We start from the raw sequence: 7,050 nt of genomic DNA, 5'->3' as shown, positions 1-7,050 counted from the left end.
TTAATTCTTTGATATATCTCTATTTTTCTCTTCAGAACTTTTTAGGTAAGAGAACTCAACATTATAAAGATGGTTTTCCCAAGATTCATATAACACAATTCCAATAAAAACACAAAAAGCTTCTTTATAGAGCTAACAATTGGATACCAAGTTCTCATACTTAACGCCCCCCACCCACCCACCGCCGAAAAAAACCCCACCAGGTATTAAAAAAAAAAGCTTCAAGGAGGAACTAGTGTTACCAGACACCGTGACACACTACGTTTCTTGAATAAAAACAGTGAGGTACTGGAACTTAGCAGATTTTTCTGTAAAATGAAAGACAGTAAATATTTTCAGTTTTGCAGACCTCAAAATCACTGCCACAACTACTCAACACAAAAGCAGCCACTTGCAATAAGGAAATAAATGTGCAGCTGTGCTACAATAAAACCTTAATTTAAAAAAAGAGTTGAGACTCACTCCCAAAAAACACCCCTCAGCCCTGGGTAACACTATAAATTCTGTAGCTTACCTACTGAACTTGTATACCTTATTTATAGTCCATAATTAACTTGTTTTTCTGCTCTTTCCCTCCTGATACCCTGTTTCTTTACACCCGGGAAAGTACCCCACCACAGTAAGGCAGAGTATCGGCTATAATCAATCAGGTCTGCCCTAAGGAGAATGTGCAGAAAAGAGTGGCAACCTAGAGTTAATGTCCAGACAAAAGAATCTTGGTCAAGAAACAAGACGTCACCAGAGAAATAGTATCAGACCAAACTGGGCAACATTTAGAAGCAAGACGCTCAACAGTCACTTAATGGTCAAGAACTGTGACACCACCCGAATGCATGCTCCACGAGCGGTTCTTGGACATGTATTACATTTCATGATCCTCTCAATTTACTTTCTGGTCTACATGTATAAAACTGCAAATCCCCTTTTGTCAGGGACTTGCCTTGGTGACTCTAATTCTGACTTACTTCTTCACTCATCAACCAAAGTAAAAGTTTCCCCTATCAGTACACATCTGCCTTTGTTTCTTTGCTGTGCCAAGCTAGACCGGGGCTGGGAAAGGACCTGTAGCCCATAGTTTGCTGTGGGGAACAGAAGGATTTCTCTTAAGTTGTCTCCCCAAAATATGTACCAAACTTAGCTGCTTAAGAGTGACTGTCGGCAAAAGTAGGTCAGAGGTTATTCTCTTTAACATTGGCCATCTGTAGTGGCTGGACTATTAGTCTGACTCACCCTGAATAAGACCCACTCCCTTCTGATAAGGATAATGGTGGTCTATTCACTTGCAAGAGAGGGCAAACCCGCCCAAGGGTGACCAAGGTTAGTTAGCCATTATCAGCTGTCTAGATCAAGCAGACACCACTGTCTATTCCACAACCAATGTGGGCACACCCCTGGGTGATTCCTCTCCTATTGATTGTATTGCCTATGTTAATATCCTTCCTGGTGACTCAGGTTATTGTCCACCATCAGGGAACTTGCATGCCTCCCAGAATAGTAATTGTCTGTTTTTATTATGTGAGACGTTAGAGTGATCAAACTTGTTCTAGAATGAATTGTATTGCCCCTTTCTGTGATGTATGACTCTATGATGCGTGGTTAGCAATAAATAAGGAGGCTCCCTGGTACTCGAGAGGGTGGCTGGCCAGAGGGTGGCCAGAAGGTGACGAAGGAGGACGAAGCAGCGGCTTCTTCTCTGACAGCTAAGCCCCCTCCACGAGGACCATCAAGCCGGGTTGAGGTGAGATATGCTACCATGAATTGCGTCTGACTCCATTACTTGACTCTATCCTTTAACTCTCATGCTCTCTATGACTTTACTATAATCTCTACTTATTATCGCTGTACAATTGCGCCTACCAAACCTGTGATGTCTTGTGGGGTTCCCTCTTACCCTTATCCCCACAGTTTGCTGCATTTTATGACTTTTATTTTTTTCTTTTAAAAAACAAACAAAAAACACTTTATTGTGAATTAGCTAAAGGTTTGCAAATCAGATCGTAAGTTTACACGCAACAATTCATAAATATTTTGTTTCAATTCATCCATCGCCATCCCTCAATATACATCAATTACTTGCCCACTTTCCGCCCCAGCTTCGTTCTATTTCCCCTTCTTTTCTAGCCCTCTATACTTTGTCCTTGGAGCCCTGGTGGTGCAGTGGTTATGAGTTGGATGATAACCACAAGGTTAGCAGTTCAAACCCACCAGCCATTCTCTAAAGAAAGGCTTCCTACTCCCATAAAGAGTTACGGTCTCAGAAACACATAGAGGTAGTTCCTACTCTGTCCTACAGTCGCTATGAGTCAGAACTGACTTGACAATGAGTTTGGGAAGATTTAGAAATCTATTAATTTAAAATACAAATATTTATCTGTGAAAACAGGTTCTTTAAGAAGCTGCAAGAGATATTGGAACTAGAAAGACTAGGTTAAAATGCGGGCTCTACCACCTAATAGTGACCTTCAGCAAAATCACAAACAAGTGCACATGCTCTAATCCTCCCTGCCTGTCTGTCTCAATTTCTGTGTGTACAGAGCAGACATAGGACCACCTAGTTGTTAAGGTAAGAAACAGACTGTACAGAAAAGCTCTAAGTCATATGTCCAGCATCTAAGTTTACAATAACTGTGAGTTCCCGGCATACTTATGCTTCTTCCACAAAATGAGTGCCAGACACTGTAACAAATAGGCACCAACCCTCAGACACTCACCTTTCATCTTCTACTCCATGGCAGTGACTTTCTTGGATGTTCTCTGAGGCTCTAAAGTCCAAATCATCTCAGGATTCATTTCTTGTTAAACATTGGTAATATGAAAAATAATGCTGAGTTGATACCATTTTTACTAGTGTCACTCACCACCTTTTCTCTCTACATTTTGTCATGATTTATATCTATTTCCATATTGAATCTTTAACTCCAAAGTTTAGCCTCCACCCCATCACTGACCAGTCAACCTTAAAACTTGTACAGTAATGAAACTATTCTTAAAGTAAATAAGACCCCCAAGGAAATCATTTGTGGAGAAATACAAATAAAAGCAGGGCCTCTTCCCTGCCCATCAAACTAAATAAGTAAGGCCAATTTCAGTTTTTTCATAAGAAAAAAATGGCTGGAAACAAGGAAGAAGTGTAGAATCCAGTGTGGCTCAAGGAGCACGTTGTACAACTATATTTGAAACAAGTAGAAAAGAGGCAGCTAAGTTATTACTGAGATTTGTTACAAATGGAAAAAATAAATCGACCAAAATAATAACGCTAACTCTTCACAGCTTATCTTAAAATAGACCCAGAATCGTTTCTACCTCTTCATTCTGTCGACTACACAACAGGGTGGTTCTGGTAACACATCAACCAGACAAACAACTCCTCTTATCAAAATCCTCCAATGTCTTCTCTATCATCCAAAATAAAAGCCAAAACCCAGTAATATCTACAGCCCAGCACAAGCCTACTGTCCCAGTGTCTGATTTCACCCACTACGACTTGCTCCTTCATTGCACATGCCAGGCACACACTAGTCCTTCGCCTCACTAGTCTACGGAGCCCCAGGGGCCTGTCCAGTAAGTGTGAAGCCTGCTGACCGAAGGACGGCCCTCAAACCTACCAGCCACTCCACAGGACAAAGACAAGGCTGTCTGCTCCCACAAACATGTGCAACCTCGTGCTCGCTTCGGCAGCACACAGACTAAAATTGGAACGACACAGAAGATTAGCATGGCCCTTGCACAAGGATGACACACATTCGTGAAGCCTTCCATATTTTCCTGAGCTCAGAAAGGTACATCCTGCGGTGGTGATATGACAACGAAAGTGCGATCGAAGAAAAGATGGTGTGCGTCTTAATTTTGAAGAGAATGCGGGGGTCATAGTAAGCATTAAAGGTGAGATGAAAGGTTCGGCCATCACAGGACCCGTTGCAAAGGAGTGTGCGGACTTGTGGCCCCGGATTGCGTCCAATGCTGGCAGCATTGTGATTTTTCCATATGTTTGTAAAAACCACCAACCACCCTATTAAAAATTATTCACACCAAAAAAAAATTGCAACCTCAGAAACCTTAAGTAGAATCCAATCGGTATAAGTCAGAGCTCAGTTGATGGGAGTGGGTTGGGTTGGGTTTGGTTTCCTTGGTGTTTTAGTATGTTGGGAACATTCCTACCGCTGGATCTTGACATGTGCTGTTCCATCTGGAAATTCCTATCCCCCAGCTATCCACACAGCTCCTTTCCTCTGCCATCCTCTCATGGAGACGTTCCCTGCTGATCTTTAAAACTGACGTCTCTCCGAACCTTAGTGCGCTTTCTCCTTTATCTCCAAATAGCACTCGTCGTCATTTGACATGTGTTTTGCTTATTTCTTCCTCTACTAAAATGTAGGCTCCAAGCACCAGAGCTTTTTGTCTTTCGCACCTCTGCATTCATTCCCAACTCTTACAATGATGCTTGCCACAGAGTAAAACATAAAAACTATTACAGACGAAAAAATAAAGGGTGAACAAAGGGCAATTTTTAATTAATTCTTTATGTTTTCTAACAGGTAAAATTTTATTGAAGATAGTTCAAAAGAACAGGCAACAGTACAACAACAGAGAACTGCCAGAGAGTCAAGTTGAATTCAGAAAAGGTTGTGGAATAAGAGATACCATTGCAGATGTCGATGAATCTGAGCTGAAAGCAAAGATTAAAAGAAAGATGTCTGGTAGTCTTTTTATTGACTGAACAAAGGCATTGGACTCTGTGGGTCATAAGAAATGATGGCTAAGACTTTGAAGAATAACAAATCCACAACACTTAATTGTGTTCCTACAGAACCTGCACATTGTCCAAGAAGCAATCACTACAACAGAACAAGGGAATACAGTGTCGTTTAAAACCAAGAGAGGTGCGCACCGGAGTTGTATCCTTGTGTGCTGGGCAAATGATTCAAGAAGCTGATGGCTATGTGAAAAGTGTGGCATCAGGATTAGCAAACAACTCATTAACAACCTGCACTATGTAGATAACAAAACTGCTCACTGAAAGTGATGAGGACTTGAAGCATTTATTGATGAGTATCAAAGACTGTAACCTTCAGATTATACCTCAACATAAAGGGGACAAACATCTTCACAACTGCGCCAGCAAACAGTATCCTAGTAAGAGGAGAAACGACTGGCAGTCAATGATTTCACTGTACTTGGATGCACAAGCTATCAAACGGCACATGCACAGAGCAATCTGGTACAAAAGACCTCTTCAAAGAGTTAAAGGGCAAAGGTGTCACTTGGAGAACTAAGATGTGACTAAGGAAGGCTAGAGAACAATTGACATATCTGAATGATTGTGTTGGCGAAGAACATTTAATGTGCAGTGGACCACCAAAAGAACAAACAAATCTGTCTTGGAAGAATTACAGGCAAAGGTTCCCTGAAGGTGAGGATTGCAAGACTTGATTTCACATACTTTGGACATGTTATAAGGAGCCTACTCTGGAAAATAACATCATGCTTAGTAAAGCGGAGGGTGCGTGGGAAAGATGAAGAAGCTCAGAGCAATGGATTAATACAGTAACTACAACAATGGCTCAAACATAACTGTGCGGTGGCACAGAAGCAGGCACTGTTTCATCCCGTTATACAAAGGGTGGCCATGAATTGGAACCAATTTAACAGCTCCCTCACTCTCACTGCCATGGCATCAATGCAGACAAACATGGACCCCCGCGGACAGCGTAGAACTGGCCCTGGGGGTTCTGACACTGTAAGCCTCGATGGGAGTAGAAAGCCTCATCTTTCTCCTTTGGTGGTTTCAAACTGCGGATCTGCGGTTAGCAGCCCAACGTGTAACTCACTAAGCCAACGGGGCTCTGGAACTCAGTGAACTCAACAGCAGCAGCAACCCATGTGCCTATTTTCTACATTGTCCATTTATATTTCCAATATAGTCATATAATGCTGATGATACTGTAAATTCTAACAAGTCTTCAGGAAGATAATTTGGTAGATGTTAAAAAGTTTTAAGAGAGTTCATATCCTTGATTCAGAATTTTTCTATTGAATAATATAACCTAGTATATACTAAAATGCTATGACTTCTATGTACATCATTAAGTGTAATTAAATTATTGTAAACCCATACGATGAAACTCTGCAGTTATTAAAAATATAGGCCGGGTTTAGTAATATGAATCAGAATAGTCATACTTTTTTCCATTTAAAAATTTGATTTATAATCCCATTTATGGTGACTCTTCCAAAATATCTTGGGAGTGAGGGGGAGGATTTTAAAAAATGGAATTTTCCCATGAACTTTTTGAAATCCCAAGCACATACAGAATTAAGACTGTCATGGGGAAAAAAGAACGGATACCAAAATGAAGTGAAATAATGACTGGTGGGCTAATTTTATTGTCTATACTTCTCCACTATCTAAAATATTTACAATAAATATTATAACTCTGATAATGAGCCCTGGAGGTATAGTGGTTATGCATTGGGCTAAAATCTGCATGGTCGGCAACTCGAAACCATCAGCTCTGCTGGAGAAAAGTCTAGGCCAAGGGTCCTCAAACTTTTTAAACAGGGGCCAGTTCACTGTCCCTCAGACCCGTTGGAGGGCCAGACTATAATAAAAAAAATAAAAAAAAACTATGAACAAATTCCTATGCACACTACACATATCTTATTTTGAAGTTAAAAAATGGGGCAAAAACACCCTGCAGGCCGGATAAATGTCCTCAGCCCGCGGGCCATAGTTTGAGGACGCCTGGGCTAGGCTTTCTACTCCCATAAACAGTTACAGTCTCAGAAACCCACAGGGGATCACTCTAAGACAGCACTGAGTCAATGGCAGTGAGAGTAGTGACTATTTAAAGGCTTTCTACTCTCAAAAAGATTGATTGACAACAGTGGCGATAACAAAGGGTTCAAACAGGGCAACAACTGTGGGAAAGGCACAGGCCCCAGTAGTGTGAGGGTCTTTTGTACACTTGGTGTTCAAAGGTCCCGTGAGTCAGAACATACTCCATGGCACCTAACCACAGTAACATGCCTCCATGAAAGCAAGCTGGTCAT

The 7,050-nt window shown here is 41.3% G+C and overlaps 1 protein-coding gene and 1 non-coding gene across 5 annotated transcripts in view; one reads left to right on the top strand and one right to left on the bottom strand.

The window, feature by feature from the left end:
* The window catches only part of FBXW11 (F-box and WD repeat domain containing 11), a 148,833-nt gene that overhangs the window by 104,938 nt on the left and 36,845 nt on the right, over window positions 1-7,050 (bottom strand). The window lies entirely within an intron of this gene.
* Window positions 3,663-3,765, top strand: LOC115873599. Its single transcript, XR_004048496.1, has one exon. It is a non-coding gene; the product is annotated as a U6 spliceosomal RNA (small nuclear RNA).

Source organism: Echinops telfairi, unplaced genomic scaffold (genome assembly GCF_000313985.2).
Source record: "Echinops telfairi isolate 266 unplaced genomic scaffold, ASM31398v2 ScPeMD7_7469;HRSCAF=8507_0, whole genome shotgun sequence".
NCBI classification, from domain to species: Eukaryota; Metazoa; Chordata; class Mammalia; order Afrosoricida; family Tenrecidae; genus Echinops; species Echinops telfairi.
The sequence above is the reverse complement of the archived record's forward strand: the minus strand, read 5'-3'. Positions and strand labels throughout refer to the sequence as shown.